This window comes from Cyrtonyx montezumae, unplaced genomic scaffold (assembly GCF_038088225.1).
Source record: "Cyrtonyx montezumae isolate F1298 unplaced genomic scaffold, pur_monq_1.0 scaffold_5, whole genome shotgun sequence".
NCBI lineage: Eukaryota > Metazoa > Chordata > Aves > Galliformes > Odontophoridae > Cyrtonyx > Cyrtonyx montezumae.
Genome location: NW_027072056.1, coordinates 8,954,822 through 8,974,262, shown reverse-complemented (window position 1 = coordinate 8,974,262; position 19,441 = coordinate 8,954,822).

Below are 19,441 nucleotides of genomic sequence, written 5' to 3'. Positions count from 1 at the left end.
ACAGTTCTCCAAAGGAACTGCCCATTAGGCTACTTTAGTGTTCATCTCCTGCCTTGATCCATTTACGCACTTTTTATGCTTCTGTTAAAGAGGACTTGGAAGCAGATGCTTACTCAGTTACTCGTCTCATGGATGAAGTACATCAAAAGACAATGTGACCCTTTAATATGTTATGGTGTACTAATTAGAATTGTAATCCAAAAATGAAAGCTGTGGGTCTAATTTCCATGAATATCACAATGTTCACATTCATACAAGCAAATGTCAGGGGTTTATCCAATCATCCCAGACAGCCTTTTCTGAAACTGTCTCATTGTATGGAAAAGATTTTGAGATTTTTTCAGAAAGGAAGCAGAATTCACCTGGGAAGGTGCGTTCTATTCCACGCTCCCAAGCTAATTATGCATTTTATTCAGAGAACACCTCTCTTTCTATGTTGTCTCTTTAAGCATACAGTGATGAGCCTTAGGCCAAGAAATGAAGAAATAGATTTCAATTTTGAAGATACAGATCATTAAGTACTATAAAAATATAGATACAACAATACATGAAAGCCAAAGCAACTTGCAAATACTTTAGAGCTTTGCAGAATAGTTTTATCCATCATCATCTAACTTCTAGATGACATTTAACTACACCAAAAAAGGTAAGATGTAGTTTAAAAAAGAAAAAGCAACATTCATTTCCATCTCTTAATTTTTCACATCACAATATCATAAATTTAATTTGCAGTTCCATCTCTTAATAAGCTTTTTGAAATGGTTTGTTTTGTTTTTAAACATACCCTTTTCCAATTTTCCTTCTTCTCATATAGAAAGTAAATTGTATTGTAACATTAGTATAACATCAATCCTATTCCTTATGGGTGGTTTTCCACTCGCACCCAAGAACATCCTGTAACAGATGCTTCAAAGAGCCCACAACAATTTACTGCACTGATAGACAATCCTTAGACTTCCAGTCCTTCACCTCAACTAAGGCTCTTAAGAGTCTGGGAATACAGGACAGCAGACCTTTAGAATAACTCAGTGTAACCAAGAATAAAGAAAATACAGTGAGGAAACAAAAACAACACATTCTGAAAACATTAGACAATCTACGAGTTTTGCTTTTTCTTTTTCTTGTTGTACCACTTACTCTTTGTCCTCCACCCTGAATTTATTGCAGGTCAAAATTTTACAGAGAAATTAAAAAGTAGCCCTTCTCTTTCCCTTTGTGTCCCTAGTTTATCCTCCCCACCAAATACAGTAGAAGGAAACAAGGATTTTCAAAATTGCATATAGAAATTAATGAAATGAAAGAAAATGTTGGGCATAAAAAAAAAAAATAGAATCCCACTCATCTCTCTCCCATTCACTAGTAGTTCACCTTATTCAAATGCAGTTGCACTGAGCTTCTGCATGAATCACTATTTCTCAAATATACAATTCCATAGATAGGTCTTCAATTATTTTTTCTTTAAATGAGGCATCCTTCTGACTTGAGCTAGTTGCACATTTAGCAATTAGAAGTCAGATACATAGCAAAAGTACACATCTCACTTTGTTTTTACAGTCACGGTACAATCCAGGTTCTCATGGACATCTCACAGGTTTATCTTGTAACTGGCAATTCTACAGGGTTCCTGAGAAGACACACTGGGTTATGGGTGCAGGTACTGCATTATTTAAATATCCTGAGGAAACAGAGTCGGACTCAACTATGTTAGAGGGGCTGTGCAGAGGGACTTTTATACCAGCGGCTGATCTGTACTTGTTACAGTGGAAATGCACATTTCAGTTTAACAACTGGTATTTATGATTCTGAAAATGCCATTAGCTACTATGGTGATGCAAATTGATTTCATAGTCATTCTGAAACAAATGTTTAACTCCATAGGATTTTGTGCATGACTGTAGGCATTTATTTACAATCTCTGCTCCAACAGGTATTTAAACAACTGTGCAAGGTAATTTAGTAGCAAATAGTAACAAAAATCAACAGAGCTCCGTGGTTTTAACTTTAAGGCCTTCTGGTATGCAATTAAGGTTGCTAGCATTTTGTTGTTCGTCTTGAGAGTTCAGCCAGAGATGCCCAAAATGACACTGAACAGAATATAGTCAAAGATCTTTTTATTACATATATATGTTGTGGGTTTTTTTTTTTTTTGTTCCTTTTTTGTTTGCTTGTTTTTATGAGGAGTAGCTCCTCTGGTCTTTTCAAACACCTGCATTTTTTGTCAGCATATAAAGGCATTTATTCAAATAGATCACATGCACAATTTCTTACTCACATTGCATTTCATGAATATATAATGCACACAGAAAACAAACACACAGCAGTTGGTGCACACTTACATGAAAAATCTACAAAAAAAGCAAACCATTTCCCTTCATATTTTAATTGTACGTTCTTGCAGTATACAAGTTTTAATGCCTCAATGGCCATTTTTGAGAGCACAGAACAAGATAGATATTGAGAAATCTCTCAAGTCATGTTTTCTGCATCACTTACACCAGTCTTTGAATTTTCCTTTTTTTAGTATGTCTTTGACTTAGCCTTCCCTTCTAAAGGAATACAAAATAAAATTCCTATTTAAAAACTGCTTCCAGAACCTAACAATATTACACCTACAACCTAACCTATTCAGAAGAACTTAAAAATTCTATGTGTTCTCAAAAGTAACCTGCACCAAATAGTCACAGCCTTTTGAGTAAGTATGAGCACATTGACTACCTCTGGAGTCACAGGGAAGTACAACAGGAAGCACACTACTCGTATGGTATGTTCTCACAGCTCAGGCAACTAGGTTTGGAGGCTGACAGAAAAGGGTGAAAGCAAAAATGATTTCTGAACACAAAGAGGATTTGTAAATCTCCTTCCTGTGTGCACTATATTCATCACCACCTTTAGTTGTCTGAAAGATTTCTGTTAAAGCTACAGATGATGGCTTATTGTCTACTAGCTGATTACTGCTATCAAATTCTAGCCCAATTTAGTGCATTACTTCTGACCTATGAGGAACTAAATAGCCAGGTTTGAGTTTATTGCAAACATCAGTTACTTTCTCTATGGAATAATACATTTGAGATCACCAGAAATACTCAATACAGGAGATCTCTGCCTTACTGAAATGAAATGAGCCTAACAAACAGACTACTTTCAAAGTATCTTTGATCTAAGATTTTGGAATGGGATCATCAAGATTTAAAAGAATAAAAGAATTGGACAAAAAAGTCTTCATCCAAAACCTTAATACATGTAAGCTAACTATCTAATCTTCAATGCAAACCTTTTAACCAATTGAGGAATAACCACACATCTGCCAAGATCTGTGTGCATCTACTGATCTATGTGCACATTTCAGCTGTACAGCAAATACAGGAAAGAGTAGAGAGGTACATCAAAAATATTATTTGATCAGCACTAGAGCCAAAAGGCCAGTGCACGCTCTCTACAACTATCTGAATGGAGGTTGCAATTGGTTTCTTCTCCCATGTAATTAGTGATAGGACTGGAGGGAATGGCCTCCATCTGTACCAGGGAAGATTCAGGCTGGACATTAGGACATACCTCTTCTCCAAGGGAGTGGAGGAGTCACCAAGCCTGGAGGTGTTCAAGGAATGTTTTGATGCACTGAGGGATGTGATTTACCGAGAAATACTAGTGATAGGTAGATGGTTGAACTGGGTGATCTTGGAGGTCTTTTCCAATCTTGGTGATTCTATGATTCTAATATTAAGACTAGGACTTAACTGTCCTTAATGGATTAATTCATTTTTTTTCCCTCTATTATGCAAGAGAGATGATCTCTGTACTGGGGACTAGATAGTGTTAAATTTATTCAGGAATAATTGTGTCTCTGTACAGAAAATGCTAAGATATCGAGAGTTACTTAGATCCTGTTTTTCTAAATATGTATGGCATCCTAAGCATCCCACATTCCTACTTATAATCAGGACTGTTCAATAAAAAGTAGCTCGTAGGACAAGCAAAGTGAAGTGGAAAAAAAACACTGTTTTCTCTATTCTCCTACAAAACTGACGTATTCCTGGAAGTATCATCCAGTTACAGTTTCAGCACAGACTATAGTTTAGACTATATACTTTCCTTGGGGGGAGGGGGGGGATGGGAACAACAACAAAAAAAAGCAACAAAACAAGTTATGCAAAAGCGCAATTTTCAAGGACATTTTTTACAGCAAGTGAACAAAACTTCAAAGTCAACTCAGAGCCTTAGTGTAAGTTGGCTAACTCTGCCTTTTCAGGAATGACTGACATATTTCCTCATGTGACAGTCAGCTCTATTTGGTACTATTGTTTCAGTTTCTGTCAGCTCAAACTGACAACTCCGCAGCAGTTTATTCCCTCAGAAAAGCTGATCAATTATTTTCAAATAGGTGCTTGGAATTTTTATAAAAGTCTGCACTTGCAAAATCTGAGGGCAAACAACTGGAATAGTCTGCATTCTGCAAAGGCATTTCTACACTTTGACTATAACTTTCTGTTACTCTGTATGAGAACACTGTCCTAAGCTGACATAGAGAAGACAGAGTGAGCTAACTGCCACAGTAGACTCTTCCTGATGCCAACTCATATCTAAAAGCTAAGAAAAAAATACACTTTCAGTGACAGCTCTGAAATAAGTCAATGTGTGACAGTAATCAGTTCTGTTCTACCAAATCAGGTTCCAGAAAAGGGAATAGGTTTTTCAAGCTATGTACCCTCATTGTCAAGCACTGAGAACAATGGCACAAAGTCACACACAGACAGTTGCTCAGAAATAAAGAGTCATGGACTTCCACAAGAGTGAAGCACCAGTGACCTAAATGAGGGCATTTCCAGTAATTGTGAGGGAATTCAAAAGATAAGGGCTGGCTATAAAAGGGTGAGAAGAATCAATACAGCCTTTGCCTGCTTGAGACAGGTTAGCAGAGTTTTTGTAGGATCATAGAGCCAGATAATAAATAGCAACTGACACACACACACACAAAAAAAAAAAAAAAAAAAAAAGAGAGAAGGAATCAGAAAACAGGATGACAATGAGAGGGTTTCAAAACGCCTGCTAGGACGCGATAACAATCAAAGCAAGAACTAGCACATGTAATCTCAGGGCTTTCTGCTGGAGTAAGAGACAGATGAGTGAGAAAAAGTGTATCAGAGCCATATCACATCCAGAGAAAAGACTAAACATGCAGGAGAGAAGTAGCAACCAATATTCCAACTTAATTCTCACTAATCAGGGACAAACTTCTCTTTGTGACTTAGAGCTCTTCCTCTGACAATTCACAAGAACAGGCAATCAGAAATTAGACTGGAAAAGGCTTTATGTGCAAATATTACTGACAGAAAATGGGCATTTCCTTTCTCCAGACTAACTTTAGTTGGAAACAGGTCACATCCAGCACTGAAGAAGCTGTTCCACAACCCAGAAACAGGAACGTGAAAATTGTTGCCTATCAACTTAGAATAATAAAGAATGAAAAGTGAGAAACAAACAAACAAAATGAACAAAACAAAACAAAAAAAGGGACTAAAAGTAGAAGGGGGAGAACAGCAACGATATGGAGAGGAAGGAATTGTGTGCTCTGAGGAAAAAGTGAGAAAAAGAAATGCTAAAGATGGAAGATGACATGAGACAAACAGGGGATCTGTAGGTATATAATGCTTGAGCCTCTTATCCAGAGTTCAGAGAAATATAAGATCAGTAGCTTAAATGCAGCCTGAAGAGGCACCTAGGTAGAGTCAGTGGACTGCAACAGAGGTAGCAGGGAACATCTGGGACAGAAAAAGATACTTAAACAGAGGCAGATAAAGGATAAGATAGTGACAGTGAAGAAGGAGCAGACAAGCTAACAAATGAGGAAGTGTGTGAGATTAGAAGGCAGGTGGCAACAGGATTGAATTTATCAGAAAGGCAATGTTGTTACAAGGAAGAGAAAATAGGACACTTAAAATACAAAAACGGAGATCTGATGCATAGTCATGTACAAGCGATTTAGAGAAGATGGATGAAATTGAAGTAACTGATCAAGTGGAAGCTGATAGAAAATTTTAGGCACTACATGGGTAAAAAATCGTGTCTATTAGAGGAGAGCTGAAGGGAGACAAGGCACTGAGAGGTGCAACAGATCAGGAAGTTTAAATGATCCCAAATCATGAGGCACATTTGCTAAGAGCAAAGGGGAAGAAAAAGGCATTCAAACATGTTTCCAGAAATAAGAGGTGCAAGAATTTTTGGAGAGTGAGAACGGTAGGGCACAGCACTGCAGGGGCTGTTTCTGAGGAGCTAATGTTCAAGCACTGAGCACAGTGAACATATTGGCATGTTCACAGGTAGCATTTCATACAGTTTCAGGAGCAAGCAGGGCTTGTGTTTCAGCAGATAACATCTCTGGTTTGCCTGGTTCTGGATTTCAGGACTTAAAACTCATTCACTCAGAGCCCAGAAAGATTCCTCAGGTCTCTGCTGTCAGATGGGCTGGCAGCAGGTCACCATGCTCCTTTCATGTGCTCCCTTAAGAGGCTCCACTGGCTCAGTTTTCTCAACTTCTCCACACTTAAAAGCCAGCACCTACCCAATGCTAACATTCCCATTTGCTCTTGGCTACCACAGCGTAGCTATCATTTCTGCCATTCCACATTTGTCACCTCATGAGTTGAAAAACCGACTGCTACAACCGCAGGGATAATCGATATCCTCAGTGCATTCCTAAGAGGTGTTTAAAAATTAACATGAAACTTTCTCCTCTGGGTTAAGCACTGACAACAAACTCTACAGGCAGCCTTTCTGACGGGAGAAAAACTTTGGTTCCAGAGGAGTTAGATGTTACCAAGCCCCTGGCTACAAAGTTTCTGTGATTCGTGCACTGAAAACTTGAACAGAGAACAAAAACTGATTAAATATATAAAATTATTCCCTCTGCCTGCCCCTTCCAGATCGCACTAAGCTTTGTGACTTCCAGCAACTAGAAGGAATAGCAAGGTGTAGACAGGATATGGGAACAAAGCATCAAAAGGACAGAAACACCGAGTCTCTATTGCACGGGGGAAAAAAAGTCGCTGCCAAAGCATGGCTTTGTCTGCCATGGTCTCCTGCCCTGCCTCTCTGTCTCTGAATTCACTCAGCACGTCTCTGAGCACAGTGATGACTGAGGAGCCGGGCTCACTGGACATCAGCTGAGCTTCCAGCAGCGTCTGAGGATATTTACTAGCCCTGAGCGAAGGTCTGTGAGCCCAGCACACGCTGCCTCTGCACCACATCTCGCTAGCGCTCCAGCGTCGTTAATCTTCACCCCTTCAGAACTTTACGACAAGCAGACAATTCTAAATAGTTGTACGGCACAGGTTCTCAGGTGTGGGCGTGCAGACACGACAGAGCTGAGGCGGAAAATATTCAGCACGGTCTCAGAGGGAAGGAAAGAAAAAAAAAAAAAAAAAGCGCTGCCAAGTAGAACTAAATGAAGCAGCCTGAAAGAGCGCAAAGCCAGGCTGCGACGTAGTGACCCGAGCAGGCTCGCTCTCTAAATTCTCGAGCGCCACATCTCAGACGCAGACGGGCAGCACCAACCATGTGAATCACATGGGTCCGGGGCAGCACGACGCACAGCGGAGCGCGAGGAGCCGGCACCTCGCGGCCGGTCCCGGCTGCCGCAGCAGCAGCGGAGCGCGGACCCGCGAGCCCCGCACCGCACGGGACACAGCCAGCAGGAGCGGCCGCCCGCAGCCCCGGCCATGTTCCGCCCGGCCACCCGCCGCCACCCGCCGCTTCGCAGGTGGGGAAAGCCCCGGGGACGGCGCTCGCCAACCGAGTCGGACCTGCGGGCGCTGTCCGGGGGAAGCGCAGGCACCGCGCCCCGAGGGAGGTGTGAGGGCGGGAGGGGGAGCGGCGGGGGAGGAGTGAGCCCAGAGGGCCGGGCTCCCGGGCGCCGCAGAGCGCTAGGGCCGCGATCCCGGAGCCCTGACTCCGCCGGAGCGGAGCATCCCGCCGCCGGGGTCTCGCCATGGCCGGCCGCCCCCCGCCCAGGTATGGCCCCGCTGTCCGCCCCTCCCCGCGCACCGCCGCCGCCCGAGGGGAGTAACGGCCCCACGCGCGCCGCGCCCCGCTGCGTAACGGCTGCGGGCGGCGCGGCGAGGAGCGGAGCCGTGCGCTCGCCGGTCCCCGCCGCTTGCCCGGTGAGTAACGCCCGGTGAGGCGTCCCCGGAGTCCCTTACCCGAGCGGGAGGCGGCGAGGGAGCGGCAGCGCCGTTCCACCGCGGTACCGGGCGGGGGGCGGAGGGACGCGCGGTGCCGGGCCGGGCGGCGCCTGTCTCCCGCGGGCACGGGCGGCGCTGGGCGCAGAGGGAGCGGCGGCGCGGGGCTGTGGCCGCGCCGGTACCTGCACGGAGGGGCGCAGCCGCCATGGCTCTGCCGCGCGGATAGCAGAAATTAGAGTGAAAAAAAAAAAAGAGGATTCAGTCCTTTCTTGTAACAGCCGGTTTTCCTGCTCTAGCGGTGAGTTAATCTGTGCTTGATAAAATACCTTCGGGATATTGTGCATCTGTGCGCGCATACCCACCCAGTAAATCAGATTCAGTGACAGAAGACCCCGCGGTCGCTGTGCTGCCGCTACCGGAGCTCCACCGAACCGCCTTTATAGCACTTAAGCAAAACTGATCTGAGCAAAACTTCCTGCAGGAAGGAGATTGATGCTCAGATAGGAGCAGCCCGCTGAAGATGCTCGGTGCAGCGAGGTGTTATCTTCGGCAATCACAGCTAAATTGCGTTATGACGATAACAGGCAGGAGAAAGTATCATAGAAATTGTACCGTTTTATACTGCAGACTGTGTTGGAGATAAAAAGCATGTGCCGCAAGTGATAATTGGGTTTGAGTACACGGTGTCCCGAAGAGAGAGCAAAATATATTAGGAAAAAGTTTGGAGAACAGTCTTAAAGAGGAAGGTGGTGAAACGATACAGAGCTGCCTGAATATTCAGCAGGAATTGGTGGCACTTATTTATATGAATGATAAATAACTGCTTGCATGAGAAATTGCTTTTATTTCCTTACAACAAGAATAAAGCCTTTAAAGCAACATCTGGAGAACAGCTATCTTAATTGTTTTTCAGATCAGTAGTTATTTTTACAGACCAAAGCTTAATAATGCTGCTCTACTCGAGTCTGAATTGCTTGACCTAGGAATAGCCCTCACCCTTAACATTTCGGGGTGAAATTATGAGAAAATATGTATGTTAAGTCATTACTAGTAGTTCTTATGTGCAACTTCCATATGCTGAATATCATGATGATTTTTACAAACTACAGTGTTTGGATTTTTTTTTTTTCAAAGCCAAAGTCAAGAGCCCCAGACTGAAGATCTTTTCATCATTAAATGCAATCTAGTCTGCCATCCTTTATCCTATACAACAAAAAAGTAAACCACAACACTGATGTTAGTAACCTGCCCAAGGATAAAACAGATTGACCAAAGAGACAGTAAGATACTGAGTGAGAAAGCATACTGCTTTCCACACTTATGATCTTGCTTTCATTGTTAAACACTTGTCCCCTCAGAGCGATACAACCATCTATCTTCTGTCCTCACACAACCGTTTCTAGGCTTTTTAACACTGTACAGAACATCTCTTTAGTAACCAGACCTGCTCTAGAGTTCTGCCACCTGGTTAGCTCTTCCCCCTAGCTAGGCCTGTTACCTGGAAAACATCTATTTCTATAGCAAGTCCCAGAGATAGCTTGATCCTGTAAGCAACATACCTCTTTCATACCAAGTTATAGTTGTTCCTTCTACATCCAAAGTCAGTCTTCCCTGCTCCTACAACTGTAAGCCTCTTCCTCATCCCTTTTATCTCCTGAAGCTGGTATGTTGACAGCTGCTTGTCATTTATTAATCAAGGTAACCCTCTATTTGCTGAAGCGTATAAGCTTTATACTTTCTGTCTGTGAAGAAAAGTTGATGACTGAAGTAGTAATAATTCATTCTGTCCTGAAAGACTTTGGTGGGAAAAGAAGCACATTAGGAAACTTTGGGATCATTTCTCTTCATACACCTTTAGCTCATCATACTCCACCCTCCTCTTCTGAAATATTTGAGTTACTTTAATGGGAAACTAATTATAGTAGCTGTCAAGAAGCACAAACAACAAACATCAGTGTTTGGGAAGTAGTTGTATAGACCCTTATCACAGAAAAAAAACAATTATGGAACAAATAGTTTTTCACTTCTTCCCTGCAGAATCGCTTTGGACATTAGATTTGTTTTTGTTTGTTTTTCTGTGGCTACTGTAGCTGATCTTAATCACAAACACCTGGCTTTCTAATGAAGGGCCCAAGCTGTGCCTTTCTCACTGAACCACGCACTGTGATCACTCCTTGAGGTCAGTATAAAGTTGGGGTACATATTAATTCCTGCTCTATGCCTTCCCTTGCTTTGGCATTCATAGCTGAAGGTGAAAACATACAACTGTATGTGGATGCCTGCAGCTGCTGTGGAGCACAGCAGAGCAAGGTGGATGCCTTTGGGCATTCACTGCTAAATTACTTTCCAGCAGTAGCTCTTGGGGTGAATGCTTACCCTGGGGATCAGGTGAACAGCTGCATGGGATTGCACAGAACTGGTAGCTGTCACTTTTTCTTCAAGCAGCTAAAAGACATTTTTGACATCAGTTAAGAACCTGGAACTACAGTCTATAATGATTTTTGTTGTTGTTGTGATGAAGGAACAAAACTGCATTAAGCCCTTAAATCTACCAGCTTGCACCTTGCTTCTTTAGGAGAAAGGCAGGAAATAAAATTCTTGGATTATTTACATATAAGCCAGGAACTACTCTTGCTTCTGTGCCCTGTATAAACCACTGACTATCTGGCATGTTATTGCACAGTAGCCTAAGAAGCTGCTATCACTCCAATTCAGTAAAACTGCAGTTTCTCTGCTCAAGCTTCTGAAACTAATCCTATAGACATACACAATTTTGGCCAAGGCTGCATATCTGAAAGTCGTATTAGCTGACAAAGAAATATAAGTCTTCAGGCACTTGTCTATTGAACTAGCACAGACTTCCAACTCATTTTTTTTTTCTGTGAAAACTGGAAAGAAGAAGTGTTCTTCAACTGAGAATCAGAAACAGCAATGCAGCTTAGAAGGAACATTGGACTGAACAGTAATTCAAAAGAATTAAAATGAATTCCCACACAACAGAGATGAGAAATAGCAGGTTTTATACTTTAAACAGTGAAAAGACAAATCCAAGGTGGGTCTGTTGTTATACAGTCTCCATGTTGTACAAAAAGTTTAGTATCACCAACATGGAATGAAGTATCTTTTCTACATACCAGTAATGCCTGGTGTTGCAGAAGACTTAAGCACATAGAGTACTGAGAATGACTAAGAAAAGCCCTTCTGATTTTATAGGTCCCTGTTGGAAGCCAAGCACTTTTCACATTTTCTCAGTATGCTAGACCTGATCACAGATGCAAAGAGATAATTTAAAATATTCAAAGCTAAGAACAGATCCAAGAGCTGCAGTTGTATCAGAGGTTTCTTACAGGTAGTAGGCGTGTGGTCCTCACTCATTTTGGTTGGTGACTTGTACACTAGCACTCACGTTCCAGATGTCAGCTGACAGATGCTGCTGTAGGTCAGCAAAGCAGCCCAGGTTTTGTATAGGAGAGAGAACAGATTTGGTGGCTTTGTACTAAAATAGGGAAAGATGCATTTAGGAATGACAGAAATAAAACTTCAATCAAAATGGCAATCAAAGTTACGAAGTTCAACAGCAAAGGAATTAAGCTAGATGTAACAGTTACTTTGAAAGAATCGTTAAAGAATTTAAAAACAAACAGCAACAAAACCAGAACAGGACATAAACCAACAGGAATCAGTACTGGGAATTAATTTTGAACCACTGTCAGCAATGAGTGGAAGGAAGTAAGGAAAGACTGAGCCACTCAGGCAGGTGAGACTGCCTAACTTGGAAAGCTATTCTCCACATTTCCACCTCTGTGAATAGTGAGGGGAGAAATATATTACAAATTTTGTTTAAATGAAAGAGCAAATATAGAAATTTTCTGAACAAAAATGTAATGCCAGAAGAGTTATTATCATCATAATAACTGCATGCATTAGAGCAGCAGCTGGTGTCACAACTTTAATAATGGCTATGCTTTTCATTTGCAACTTAGCATATAAATTTTCCAGACTTTTTGAGTGGCCATAAAATTTATCTAATGTGGTCATTTTGGAGATTCGCCATCTTCTTACAGTGTCTCCTTGTATTCTCAGTTTGCCGATCAGTGGTGGGAATTTCTGGTGACATGAGGCATTCTGTTTTCATTAAGAAATACTTTAATCAGTTCATTAACATGGCTAATCTATGTTGCCAGAGAGATGACAATTCTCAGAGAGAATTTTCCTCAGTAAGGTCAAAAAAAGTGGAAGGAACTTTAGTGTTCACATTTTTAAGTTCACAAATGAGGAGTGGGGCTGTGAGGGACAGGAGGAAAAGAACTTGCAGAACATATATTAGTGGCAGTTTCATAGATGTCCATATTTTTTTCTTAGGCTGTTTATTTTGTATGCATTTTAAGCAATGAACTATTTTTTGTAATGATGAGAAGTACCAGGCTAGCAAGCTTTTGCCATTTCTTTCCTCAGCCCCAGGTTAATTACTTTATTCTTTCTGGTTAAATGTAATTTATTAAGCTAAACTCGTAGTAGGAGTGAGGCAGAATTAGGCCGGTGAGAACCTTTAACTGCACTGTGGATTATGAACCCCAGCAGTAAAACCTACTTCAAGTCACTACCTGATGCAGCTGTCATTCCTCATCTACTTGAGCATACAAACATCAGAAATTAGAGCACACTCTGAAGAGCTGTATTTTAAACCATGATTGGCACCTAAGCAGACAGAAGTGAGGACAGTAATTCTCATATTGAGACAACAGAGTGCCTCGTGAGCCAGAGGTGCTGCAGAGCCAGAGCAGGCTGAGAGGAGAGGCTGGGAGCTCAGTCAGGTGGGGATACTGGTCTGGGATCACAAGGATGCTGGCAGTGGTCCCCCCAGTTAACAGTGTTCTGTATTAAACATTTATCTAAGCTCATTCCGGAGTACTGCAGCTGCCTCTCAGAGCCAGTATTTCATTATCTGACAGTGGGGATACAGCTTCAGCTTGAAGGATCAGGAGCACAAGCAATAATTTTGAACTGGGTGTTCAAACTGCATGTTTTGAACATGCACTCAGAAGTGGCAAAGTAGTTTCAGCTTTCTCACAGAAGGGAATTGAGTTATAATGTTTTATACAACAGAACAAGACTAATAGCATTAGTTACCAGCTTACTGGATGAAATGCAGTGGCAGCTCTCCTTCTTTCCATGCTTTGGACACTGGGCTGCACTCCCCAGGAACAGGTGGAAACCCCTACCTGTGTGTTTGCCCAACACATGCAGGAGCAGTGGCTTTGGAACTCCCAACGTGTATGGGGAGCTTAGCATCGGGAACTTAGGGGTGGAACTTTTCAGCCTCCAGTGGTTTAAACAGCTCTTTAAATTGCGTATATGGTACACCTGCCCTTCTCCCAGCTTCAGATAGGAAAAATTCAGAGTGGGTGTTGTTTTCCTCTTAACAAATTGCACATTCAGTACACACAGATTAATGTTATGATTGCTGGTGTTTATTTGGTGCCTGTAAAAATTTTAAACCTTTTTTAAGATTTTGCATAGTTCTCTAAACCTTGGATTATTTTCATTAATCTCTTTAGTTTCCCTCATTAATTTTCTTCATTTCAAGACTTGACTGATTATTAATATCTGGCTGTTGCCAGTGCCCATGACACATAATGAATAGTCAGCATTTTTTATCAAATATGTTTTCTCTTCTTTTTGGCGTCACAATTTATTGTATTACTAATAAATTCCAACTGACTTCTACCAAAGAAAAAATCTTTTCTAAATATAAATTAAATTTAGTCTACTGCTGAAAGAAAATATGTATAAAAAAAAGATCTACCACAGAACTTGATCCTGCAGCGTGTATTTACCAGCAAGTGAAATTCAGAACTGGTTGTCAAGTCCCGTATAGCCCTGACCAATTCATTTTGAAGCAGGGTTCTACACTCTGTGCTCTGACTCTGAGCTGTCTCCTTGTACCAGCAAGTATTCCGAGTATTACAGCAGTAATTCGTCAACTGAAGCACAGGAAGTTCTGCACAAATGTGCGTAGGAACTTCTTCACAGTGCAGTGATGGAGCACTGGCACAGCTGCGCAGAGAGGTGGTGGAGTCTCCTTCTCTGGAGATGTTCAAGGCCCACCTGGACACCTACCTGTGCAACCTGGGCTAGGGTTAGTATGTGAATTGCTGACAAACTGGAATTCACTGAACTAAGGCATCTTTGTGTTACACATAAAACCTCGTAAAAAGCAAGCTGAACAGAATTTAGGGTTCTTAGTATTCAAAAACTGTTTATTGCTTTCCCAAAAACACCCTGGCTGACCACATGGTGGATATTGTATAGAATTTATTGCTTTATAGCAACTGAGTATCCAGTTAAATTTTTAGGTTGTTTTTTTTTCTTAGTGAAGTGGCAGTGCATTATGTATGGGCTATATAAATCTGGAAAGCTTGAGTGTAACTGTCCAGCCAAATGACACAATGAACAGTTGTAGAAGGAAATACATTCAGCAGCTCAAGGGGGGCTGCAGTACGGCTTTGTGCAGTAATCCTGAGTCACTTGTACATAGCTTGCTCCAAAAGTAATGCCTCCTATTTATTTCCATGGAAACAACAACAGATAAAAAGAGCACAGCAGCACTATTTAATAGAGCAAATTTTAGCTACAAAGTACTATTTTTCAACATTAATCACCACCATTAACTAAACATTTTCACCAGCAATAAGCAAGAGCCTGTATGCTGCATTCTTAAAAATCTGCACCAGTGGAGGTGAGCGACTGTTGCTGTCAACACTGACAAAATGTATCACCCACCTCCTTACTGCGCTCTCATCTACTGTTGGGTCTTCAAAAATATTCAGCAGAATGTCAGTGGGTGAAGTTTTTTCTCCGAAGAGGAATTCAGTTCCACATCCTTGCTTCATTCTCACTTCCACGTCAGGCACCATTCTGTCAGGCTGCCTCTCTTCTGCCATTTGCCTCGTAGCAACAAAATACAACAATAATAGTAGGAAAGTTCAACCTCTGCTACCATAAAAGGCCAACATAATAAAATAGGAGGAGTTACTTTCGGAGCAGCCCTCGTAGTTTCACTTCAGTGAGGGTACAGGACTTGCAATTGCTTTCAGCAAGGAAAAATTTAAGGAGTCCTCTTTTAGACTTTGTAAAATTGCATACTTATAAATGTGTCTCAGCAGTGGAGCTGTTCATTACATGCTGTGACTCCCCAGAATTTTAAAGGAAAAAAAAAATTGTATCTTAGTTTATTGAACTGTGTTTAAATGAGGTCCATATTCTGTTCCCCTAGATTGATTTATAGCTGTCTATGCAATTTCAGTTTGAAAAGGGAAGATATCAAATCAGCAGGATAACAATCCAACAACATACTTATAGATTGTTATTCTATATTGCAAGGCAATTTCTTTTCTCTCAGAGAAGGACATATATTACCACTGTAGACATCCAGTAAAAATGGACAGCTCGTTTATTTATAAAAGGAAAACGCTTGCATGCTGTGATGTTGAAATGAAAAACCCATTGTCCTCACAAGTATTCTGGAATGAGACCCTCCCCTCAACTAGAGGGGAGCAAATGAAAATACACAAGTAATAGCATGACTATTGAGTAGTTTAGTTAAATGCTCACATGATCTTGTCTTCACATAGTCCCTGCCAATAAATTTAATCCTGTGTATAACATTAGTTATACACATTCAGTGAAATCCAATGGCCACATTATCTGAACTGTCTCAGTGATTTTCAGGATATAATTTAGATGTTAGTGTAGTTTCCAACTGCAAAGTCTTGATGCTTTTTAAAGTGCAGACATATTTCTAAGATCAATACTGTACATTACAGAACAGACATCTGAGTGTTACGCAGAGATATTTCTTTGGGTGCTGCCATAAGTAGCAGATCTGTATTTCATACAAGTAAAATTACTTCATAAGCAAACGTGTTTGTTGGGTGCAACAGATGATTTTCTTAGTCAGAAGGCATGTCTTTGAGCATGTCATATACAGAAAAACACATATACAGAATAACTACTGAAAAAAAAACCCAGGCAGAGCATAAGCAAATAATACAAATAACAATCCAAATTCAATTTAAAGAAAAAAAAAATAGACCAGGTGTAATTTGGCATGGATTTATTTTGGATACACAGAAGATGTCCTGTATATTATAGTATATCCTTTTCCAGCTGAACTTATTACAGTGACACCCCCATACAAACAAATAAAACAGTAGTTATTCTGTAAAATCTGGTTTTATTTGCATACCTCTTTTTTTGTTGTTGTTGTTGTTAATCTTAATAAAAATTATAAAGGCTGCAGTAGTGAACAGAGTTAACTCTAAGCCCACTCGAAGACACATATCGAGTCCACCTCTGCTCTTAGTGAAGCTCATAGGAATTGTGTACGTGCTGCTGGGCTCTGGTGAAATAGCAGCACACTTCTGCCCAGAATCACCTTCACTTTAATGTGAACTGTAGTCATTCAGCACTTTAGGGTGCATTACAAAATGCAAGAATTTCATATATCATATAATTATTATTTTTAAAGAAGCCTGGACAAGATAACAGTTGTGATGCAGATATGTTCATCATGTATGACTCAACTATTTGCTCAACTTCACTAAAGATCATTCCTAGACTATAGTGCAAGTGAACTTGTCTGTGTCTAAATTAAGATCACTGATAGAACAGAAGCTGTTTTCCTATCTTTGAGTACCACGCATAAAAAAGAGCAAGTAGCATCAAAAAGAAATTTCTTCTCTCAGATTCTCTGCAACCAAATCTCTTGATTTCTTAGTGGATAACTGAAAAACTCATGCCTACACATAATCTAGTCTGTATTCATTCCTTACATGTAAATACAAGAATACTCATTTAGCAAGTTCCCACTGAATGACACCACAGGTAAAGATAAGTTTATCTGAGAGCCTATCCTGAGCTCAGTCAGCAGGGTAGATAGCCCTGCTAAACCATGGGCATCCCAGCAAGAACAAGTCAATCATTTCAGGCCCAGGATATTATTATCACAATAATTTCATAGTAATTCTGAAGTTCATTGCAAAGTAATGAATGAAGAAGCTCTGCATTTTATAAGCACTGTACCACCATGAAAAAGAATAGATAAAATTAATATCTCAGTGATCTGAATCATTGTTAGGCTCTCAGAGATAATGTACTGTGTTCCTTACTTATATAGTAAGAAAGGCCGTAGGTTTAGGGCATAGAAAGAAGGAGGATTTGTCTGACAAAAACAAAAAAACAAAAAAACAAAAAAAAAAAAACAAAAAAAACATGAACAACAATAAACAGTCATAGTTCCTTAGACAGAAATCTTTCACTTTCTTTATGCTAGTATAAGCTACAAAAAAATAAAGAACTTTGCCTTTATCTCTGCCATTCAATCCCCTTAAACACAGTCCATGGAAAAAAGAATTCAAACAATTTAAAGCAAAGGCAGTGTTTGTAAGGTCTTGATAGAATCATATAAAAGCATATTTTGTATTATTAGAAGCCAAGATAATTAGGGAGGCAGCTTCATTTTATTTAATACACTGATAATGTTAGTGTTGGTAATAAAATCACACTCCCCAAGAGATTATTTTGAGACCTTATTTTCTGTAATTTTTCACAAATTGCTGTTTGTTGTCATATTAACCTAGCATCAAAATTGAAAAGATTTGTGTTACATTGGTAGGAAATCAGAACTGTTCGGGAATATATCAGACATAAATTATGTAAGAATATGTTGTTTTGAATAAGTAATAACAGAATGTTTTCTTCAGCATTAAAATAACTTCAGAATGTACCCTGACATTTTAACTAGGATGTTTATAGATATAGCTGCAGGTGGTCATAGAAACAATACCGGATTAAAGACAATGGGAATTTTCTGAGACCATTTTAGATGAAGGCACTTATTGTTAGACTGTTGTTTTACTGTTTGGGAGTTATTAGCTAAGGTAAAAACATACTGGTTTTATGAACACCATTATAACCATAGACAACGTTTTGAAAGATTTAGCTGAAATCTAAACCAGTTTGACTTTCTTTCACAGAAAAAGGACTGGAAACAAGAATATTGTCAGTAAAAATTTCCAAGTTTCTCCCTTAAATATTGGTAGAAAAATTAGTCCTTTGTTGCTCTGAGATTTCCAAAGGCAAATTCCTGCACAGAGCTGGTACTAAGAATTTCCAAAAGCCTGCATAACTTTGGAAACACCTCATTCAAAACATGAAAATGATATTCCCCTTTCTATCATGCACATAATCCTGAGTTCCTACCACATTTCAATAATGATTTTATAGTGTTTGATTTCTCATCAATCTGATAAGGAAAACATTGGAACATATAGTAAGTTTTGATTAGCTATATGCATTTTCTATTCAAATAAAACCATGACATACTCATTTGCTTTTAAGTTGTGAGTTTGTCAAAAAGTCTTTATAGAGCATGTCTCAGATTTTTAAAAAGTAACTTTCAAGAAAGCTAGTGAAATATTTAGTAGCACGTGTTGTACTCTGAGGCCTGTTTTGACAGTATTTGACTTTTGTTTCTCTGTTGCTTATGATTAAAAACATAGTGCATGGATCTATGGAAAAGCTGGTTGAGAACCGTAACAGTGAACTCTGACTGTATCTAATAAACAAGATGCCAAAAATATTTAACAAGTTCGTTAAGCTAAGGTGAACATTCTGCATGTGAAGTCACCAGATTTTTCCTGTTCTATCCTGGTTCTCCTGAAGTGTCCACCTGATAATTTGTGTACAGCAAGAATAGTCAGACAAATCATGTTGTTTGTTAAGTGCAAGAAATATTTAAATCAGACTTTTAATAATTACCCAGTGGTCTATGACTTGATAGACTTACTTGAAACATCTAGCCTTAGTTTCCCACCTAATGGCACTCCAGTACTGGGTATGGTCTCCTTGATTCTAGGGTAGAAAAGCAGTCTCCTGCGATATTTCAGCCCACGTGAATTGAAGCATCTGTTCCTTAATCTTTCCTGTGTTCAAACAGTAATTTCCCTCATCAGATCTTATCTAATTGTTGACCTCTTCTAAAAGTCCTCCAAATTAGGAATTCTTCAAAGAAGATAGCTACCAAAACTGCACCCTACGTGACATTTTAAGTGAGTTTTTTCATTTAACTCATGCAGCCTCATAGGAAGAGATCTCACATTTCCTCTTGTGCTTTTTTATGAAGCTTTCCCTGACCAAGAATCAAGGCTGTCTTTTCTAGAAAATTACCCTAGCAAGTTTTACATAGCAGGTATAACAAAGGTCCA